Raw genomic sequence first — 7,113 nt, forward strand, 5'->3', positions numbered from 1 at the left:
GATCATATGGGAGTGGTGAGCAAGATTCGAGTGAACTTTGAAAGAACAACACATTTCTTACTTTGATAAACTTTAGCTCAGATTGACGGTCTCTTGTGTTGGTACTTTCGGAAATAAAACTGTTAATATCGCAACTTATAATTATTGCACGCCATTCAATATCTAAAGATTTGTTGTTCATGCTCTAAGATAATATTTTGATATTTTGAAGAAATTTCAAACGTAGATGATATGACCATAGATATATAGCCTCTCTATTTCTATGGATATCAGTCTCAGACCCTACCGAATTTGTAGTATCAAGAATGGTCGCCTTGCACTTACGTCATAAAACACAGACATTGGTGACGCTTGTATGTTAGTTTTTTTTTTATGATTCTATGTTTATTAAGCTGGCCAGATTTCTGGGACAAATCCCGGGGACGTTTTCGATTCAGAGGCGTAAAAAAATCTAAAACATGACATGTATTTGTCATTGAAAAATTACAACGGGGATACTGTCCTTCTCATTCATAAAGCAGAATTCAAAAGTTTCTCTCACCCTATATTGCAAAGGAACTGAATAAAAATTCAATTGAGCAACAATGAGGTTTTTCTCTGATCAAAGTAGCCGAGATCAGCTGCAAAAAATTAATAGGTATCAGTAGTAAAGTGTGCAACTATGTATAGTTTGGTCAACATTTTTTTTATTCCGATTTCGGATCTTTTAGTCATAGTGAAAACCGAGGTCCTTTCCGGGGACAGGTCACTGAAAACGGGGACGTCTGGTAACCCTAATATTTATGCCAAGCTTCACAAAATTAGGCCAAATCGATCGTTATAGGCAATGAAATTTACCTCAATTTATCCTAAAAGCATCAGAAGATGTTAGATCTGGCGGCAACTCTTGACACTAACGATCAGAGATTGTGGATTTATGTGGCATGTGCTGTAGTACAGTAGTAGTAGCAAGCCGCCCAATTTATTAGTTATGCGTTGTATGTTGGTGACAAATGTCTCGTCTTTTACATCTAGTGAGTGTGAAATGATTATTGGCGATTATTATACGAACCTGAACTGATTATTTTCACTTTATATATACGAAAATGAAGTTACCTATGTTTCAGTGGTTCACCGAGTGAAAAGGTGAGGAGAGTAGGTATAATTATATGGTGTTCTAAGGCTAGGCCTATGTTATACTAGACATACTAATTATCCATTCACACTTGAAGGTTCCTTTTTCTTTTGTCCATTCCTTTTACATTTTTGTATCATTAGTATAGTTCCACTGTTAACCTGGATATTTAGTGGCAGAAATTGTTATTTATGATTATTTATTCCACCAGCCAAAGGCGTGCACGAACCAGATGTGTTAGGTTACCAATTAGGGTAGTTGGGATGAACTTTTCAAATCCATTTAAAGTGTTTCTGCAGTTGGGATAACTATTCATCACCATCTCAGCACTTCATAGTCGACTGAATGGGGCATTTGTTACACATATTGGCTCAGAAGTTTCGTCAATAGGCTAGTAACCGAAGAATAATAAAAATTCCGCTTTGATACTGTGGTACGTTTGAATTCCTAACTGATAGGCCTACGTGAACCATACTTCCCGAAAAGCTATCCCGTGTTTCTTGTGTTTTTATCAACAATTTTTGTTTTTTCTCTCAACTAATCCAAGAATTACCTGTTTGGAACCATAGTTATAGATGGATTAGGTGGCCTATTGGGCGGGAGAAAACCCAAGGGAGTGCAAAAAGGTAGGGCATTTACAAACCAGAGCATAGGCTAACTAGACGAAAAATACTTGAGTCATGCATATCAACCCATATGAACAAGAACTGTAAGCAAAAATACGCGAAGCACGAAAATTTAGCAAGGATAGCTAGTTCCAAGGATGCGTCCACACCCAACCTTCTTTGATTTAACCAAACGGCTTAGGCTAACCCATTGCCCTTTCTTCACATGTAGGGTAAACAACCGAGTGGACTGGCCAACTCACTGACTACCGTGGTTTTGGCCACCCTCCGAAAAAGTACTTAAACACGTCCTGACACTGGACATGGTCATCAGTCATGAGTTGTTGGCGGTGATAACAGGAGCTCAAGACCTCTACTCTCCTTTCGAAGTAAGTAGGGTAAAACACTGCGTGGAGTGGCCCTACTCACCGAGTTTTTGTTAGTTCCATATATGTAATTGTGTGTTTGTTGTGAATAATAGTATGGTAACTACTATAACTATTGGCAACTTCAGAAATAGTAGAAATGCTGAGATGTCACTTTGCTGTCCCAATGATGTGATGCATCTTTGTTATTGTAAGTATTTTGTCATTCCTTTGAAGACCATTATTGATATCTCTGCTTTGGTTTGCTGTTCCTTCGGTACCTACTCAACTATAGTCCATTCACATAAGGTAGATTCTTGTGCCTACGAGACGTTTGTTTGGCGGCCTCTGTTTGGCTGGTACCGGGAGGCAGAGGCAGACTGCTCGCTCAGTGTGTCATATTTTCGTTTGTAGCTTAGAAAACTAGCAATATGTTTACATTTCTTCATTTATCTCACGTTTTGCTAAAGATAGGAAAGTTTTGGTCATACCAAAGGATTCCATATTAAATGTACAATTAAATAACCTTTTCCTGAAATCAATAAGCGAAAATACAAAGGAATTACAACAAGTAAAAGTTAAGAGAGAAACATTTCATTCTTTGTACCTGTTTTTATTCATCATCGGATTTTGCATAATTCATGAGATCTAGATAAAAATAAAATCTTGTGTTTTTAAACAATAAAATCACCCTGACTACGCTGGTGCTTTCAGATTTTAGATGCGTGTAATATGTAAATAGAAAATGAAGAATATGTCTTATCATGTTGCATCCGTACTTGACTCATTTTGACAGTAGTGCCGAGAGAGACGCAAGATATCGTTGGGTCTGGGCCTCAGCTAGAGCCGTTGCGCGTTGGCAGTTGCCAGTTGGCGATATGAGAAGTTGCAGCTTCGAGAATATGTATTTACCGTATTATTATGTCATTACATTTTCTGTAAATAAGTGCATAGAATTCCCATTATGACTTTCGAACATTTTTACTCAAATATCATATATGTCCGTATTTCTGGAAATATCTGTTAAAATAAGGAAATAATCAGATGGATGCATCTGGGTGTTGGCTTCAATTTAGTCTAGGTGAGAAATGTACATGTTTTATGAGGCTCACTGATAAATAACAGAACTTTTTTCTCAGGCCAATAACATCAAAAGCTTATGGTTTTCATATGTTCACTCAATAAAGGAAAGTACACCTGTTTATTTCTTACCATAAAATTGGTTGACGATGTAACGAATATAATATCTTGTCTTTTTCAGAATTGCTTGAGTTACTCTTACACCAGAATGTTTATTTCCTTTATATACATGTTACACTTGACAACATGTATACAACAATGTTTAGGAAAAATTTGCTTACTTTTCTTCTGAGGTAGTTCATTATTCTTGAATCATTTAATTCATACCTGAGTTAGAATAGCTCCCGTAACCGTTCCCACACCCCTGCTGATATCATTGTATATATAGTACATGTAGGATAATGAGACTAATCAGTAGACTGTTATATCTTAATCTTTTTAAACAAAAAGAATGGAAATTCATGCAGATATATTACGTCATAAACTCAAAAGAAAGTCATACACAGTAGGCTTATATTGTTATATCATTAGACTATCTATATGAAAAAAAATTAAAATCTTACAAATTTTGTTACGGCATCATTATTTAAAAAATAAATATAGGAAAATCATACATATATACATAGTCATGTCATTACCTATTGAAACAAAAAGAATGGGAAATTATACAGATACATTGTTATCCCCTTTTCTATTAAAACCAAGTGAAAGGAATTTATAAACAGGTATGTACTGTCGGCCAAAAAACTCGTGGCAGAGTTTCATAATTTTTCGTTCACCTGCCTGACGCACGATTCATGCTTCATTTATCTATTTTTCTTTTCAAAAATGGAAGAAATCATGTGTAATGACGTTAAAAACAGTCACTGATATCTTTAGAACATTATGTTATGTTATTGTGTAAAACTATTTTCCATATAGCAAAATTGACGTGAATGAAACGAAGTGATAAAAAACGTCATATCACAACCATAGATATACATTAACAAATAGATAGGAGACACCTATCACTAGTAGTATCGCATAAACATAGTCCTTAAATTATCATTTCAATATTAAGTTCAAGGTAGTTGAATATTCCATTTGTTAAATTTTACAGAAAACATTGGAATCTCACAAAATGCTATCAAATTTAAAAACAAAAAGAAAAAAATTAACAGCGTGAACCAGGCGACCTCACTCTATTGCTTTTGATATCATGTGCACGGGAATCTAATGTCAATGTGTCATTTATCGGTCTAAGAAACATCCCTCAATGAGCGAGAGTTATTGCACTGCATTCGGTGCAAGTTCCTGTTGGAGAGATATCAAGAAAGCTTAATAAACCAGAAAGAACCATACATAGATGAATAAAATTGTTTAAAAAACGGCAAAATTTAGAACATGGGCCTAGAGGTGGAACACCTCGAAGCACCACATGAGAGCAAGACAATACAGTAGTGTAAATGTTGCTGAGCAGCATTCATTTGTGAACTTTGAATTCTAGTGCCTCGTCACGACATTGCTTATGACTGGTGTCTGATGAAAACTTAAGATGGAGAGGAAGAGATTTTTAAATCTACTCTTGAAGTCTTTGGTAGTTGTCTAATGAATAAGTCTAATGAATAAGCAAACATATCTTTGATGAATGAGAGATTCAGTTAGGCTTACTCTTTTAGTTTTGTTTTTTATCGGTAGCCAGTGAATACCACGGATAGGGAGGGAAACGGTTTCAATGCTGCATGCATTTTTTTCTTCAAAACCTAAAGAATACGTTTTATTGGGAGATACTTTATTAACATCGGCCTAATCGTTCCATCACTCCTATACGCCACCTCCGCTCTCTTCTACATCTCAGGCGACTAGATCCGACTTCTCAGTTCTCACTACGAACTCCTCGTGAAAGCACCACTAATGATAACGGTTATTTTAAAATTCCCCGCACCGACAACGGACGTCTTAAAATGCATGTTTATAAATTATTTTCTGTTCAAAGAAACTTTATCTTTCATTCCACAAAATATGTGCATACACTCGTGTTACACCCTGAAGCCGTCAAAGAGCAACCCTTGATTAAAGGAGTAGGTTTTTCTTGAAAGAAAAAAAAAAACATATGAAATAGACTTAAACGAGAACGTCACCTTTCATATTTCTTATCCTTTCAGCTACTTATAATATGCTTATTGTAGTAGGTCTAGTAGGTATACATGTGAAACTAATTTGAATTAATTTCTATTTAGAAGAAATGAATAGTTACAAAAAAATCAACCTAAGAAACTTTAAGGAAAGTAAGCCTTTCTTAATGTATTCGTCAGTTTTGACTCCCACAGCTTTCCAAGGTGTCCAAATGAAACAGGATGATATGCAAGGAATTCGATAAAAAATAAGACTGAATTATATTCGTTTGATTTTCTTATGATTACTTTTTGATTTTGAATAGCTAGGTCTGAGTTAATTATGTTAAGCAATTATGAAAAGGATAAGAAGAAAGGCGAACATGGCTAATAAAACAAGAATAACGGGAATAGTCAAATCAAGCAGATTAATATATATATATATATATTATATATATATATATATATGTATGTATGTATGTATATATATATATATATATATATATATATATATATATATTGTCCGATTTAAATATTCATTAATATTACGTATCCGAGAAAGTATACTGCTGAAAATAGACCTAGGCAAATCATGTGGGAAAATCAGAAGTCCAATTTAGGCCCACTAAATGTGTCATGCAAATTATTTTATTGATCAAAGGACAAAATTAGTTTAACTAAACACAGTTTTTCAAAGAATGTTAACGCCTTGATGTATTATTTATCGGCTGTAGGAGACGAAATGACAGCACCCCAGTGCAGTACGATACGTTGAGTCAAGACTCTAGCGACAGCAAAGCCAACCTCAAATCAAAATCTTCGGTATGCTGTCACGAAGTTAGAGTTGAGAATAAAATTAGAAATCGTGGACCCATCGGTATATATTTTCCTTACTTTGCAAAATAATTATCTTTAATACATGGAATAAGTCTACTCAATTCTAATGTAATTTATTTCAAGTATAGCACCTTTTATAGGAAATGTTATTTATTGTGAAGTAAATAATCTGGCACCTGCATATGGCAATATGTCCATAACGAACAATGAATTAAGAAACTACGCCAATTCTTCGTTGGCCGTCTGTACATTGTTATGCCAATAAATATTAAAAAAAAAGGAAACGTCTGAATATACTGTAGCTATGCAATTGCCTATCTAAAAAATGGAAAACTATAGAAACACTGTTAGGTCTTCAACTTTTTAAAAACAAATAATGGAAAATCATTGATATATATCATCACTGTCAGTGTCATCCTCCCCAATATCAATATCATCACTGTCACTTGCCAATGTCGAAGAATGCACTGGCGTTCTTCTTAAGGGATACTATTAAGGAGGCTCATACAAACTGTCAGGACAGTGATTTTAAACTGTTGAATGTAAATGCTCACGAGGTGAGGGCGATTGCAACCTCAGTGGTATTTCAGAAGAATATGGCACTCAGTGACATTCTGGGTGCCACCTTTTGGCGAAGCAACTCGGTGTTCGCTTCACACTACCTGAGAGATGTGAAAATGACATATGAGAACTGCTGTTCGCTAGGGCCATACGTTTCCGCAGATACAATTTTGGGGGCAGAGAGTGACACTCATCCTATCCTTTAGAAAATGGTTAGGAAGTGTTTTTTAATTTTATTATTGTGTTTTTATGGTTGTTGGGTCGGCCGTCAGAGGCGGACTTTCCAGTCCTTAGCTTAAGTTATGCTATCATAACTTAGTTAGGCTTGGTCAGGTGGTTGTTTTGCTTTGTTGCCCTCATAGTATGGTCAATATGGTCTAGTCACATTGTGGTCACGCCCCGTTGACAGATCATCTAGAACTCACCACCTTGCTGGAGACTAGTAAAGCAGAAGCAGA

Source organism: Macrobrachium nipponense, chromosome 1 (genome assembly GCF_015104395.2).
Source record: "Macrobrachium nipponense isolate FS-2020 chromosome 1, ASM1510439v2, whole genome shotgun sequence".
Lineage (NCBI taxonomy): Eukaryota > Metazoa > Arthropoda > Malacostraca > Decapoda > Palaemonidae > Macrobrachium > Macrobrachium nipponense.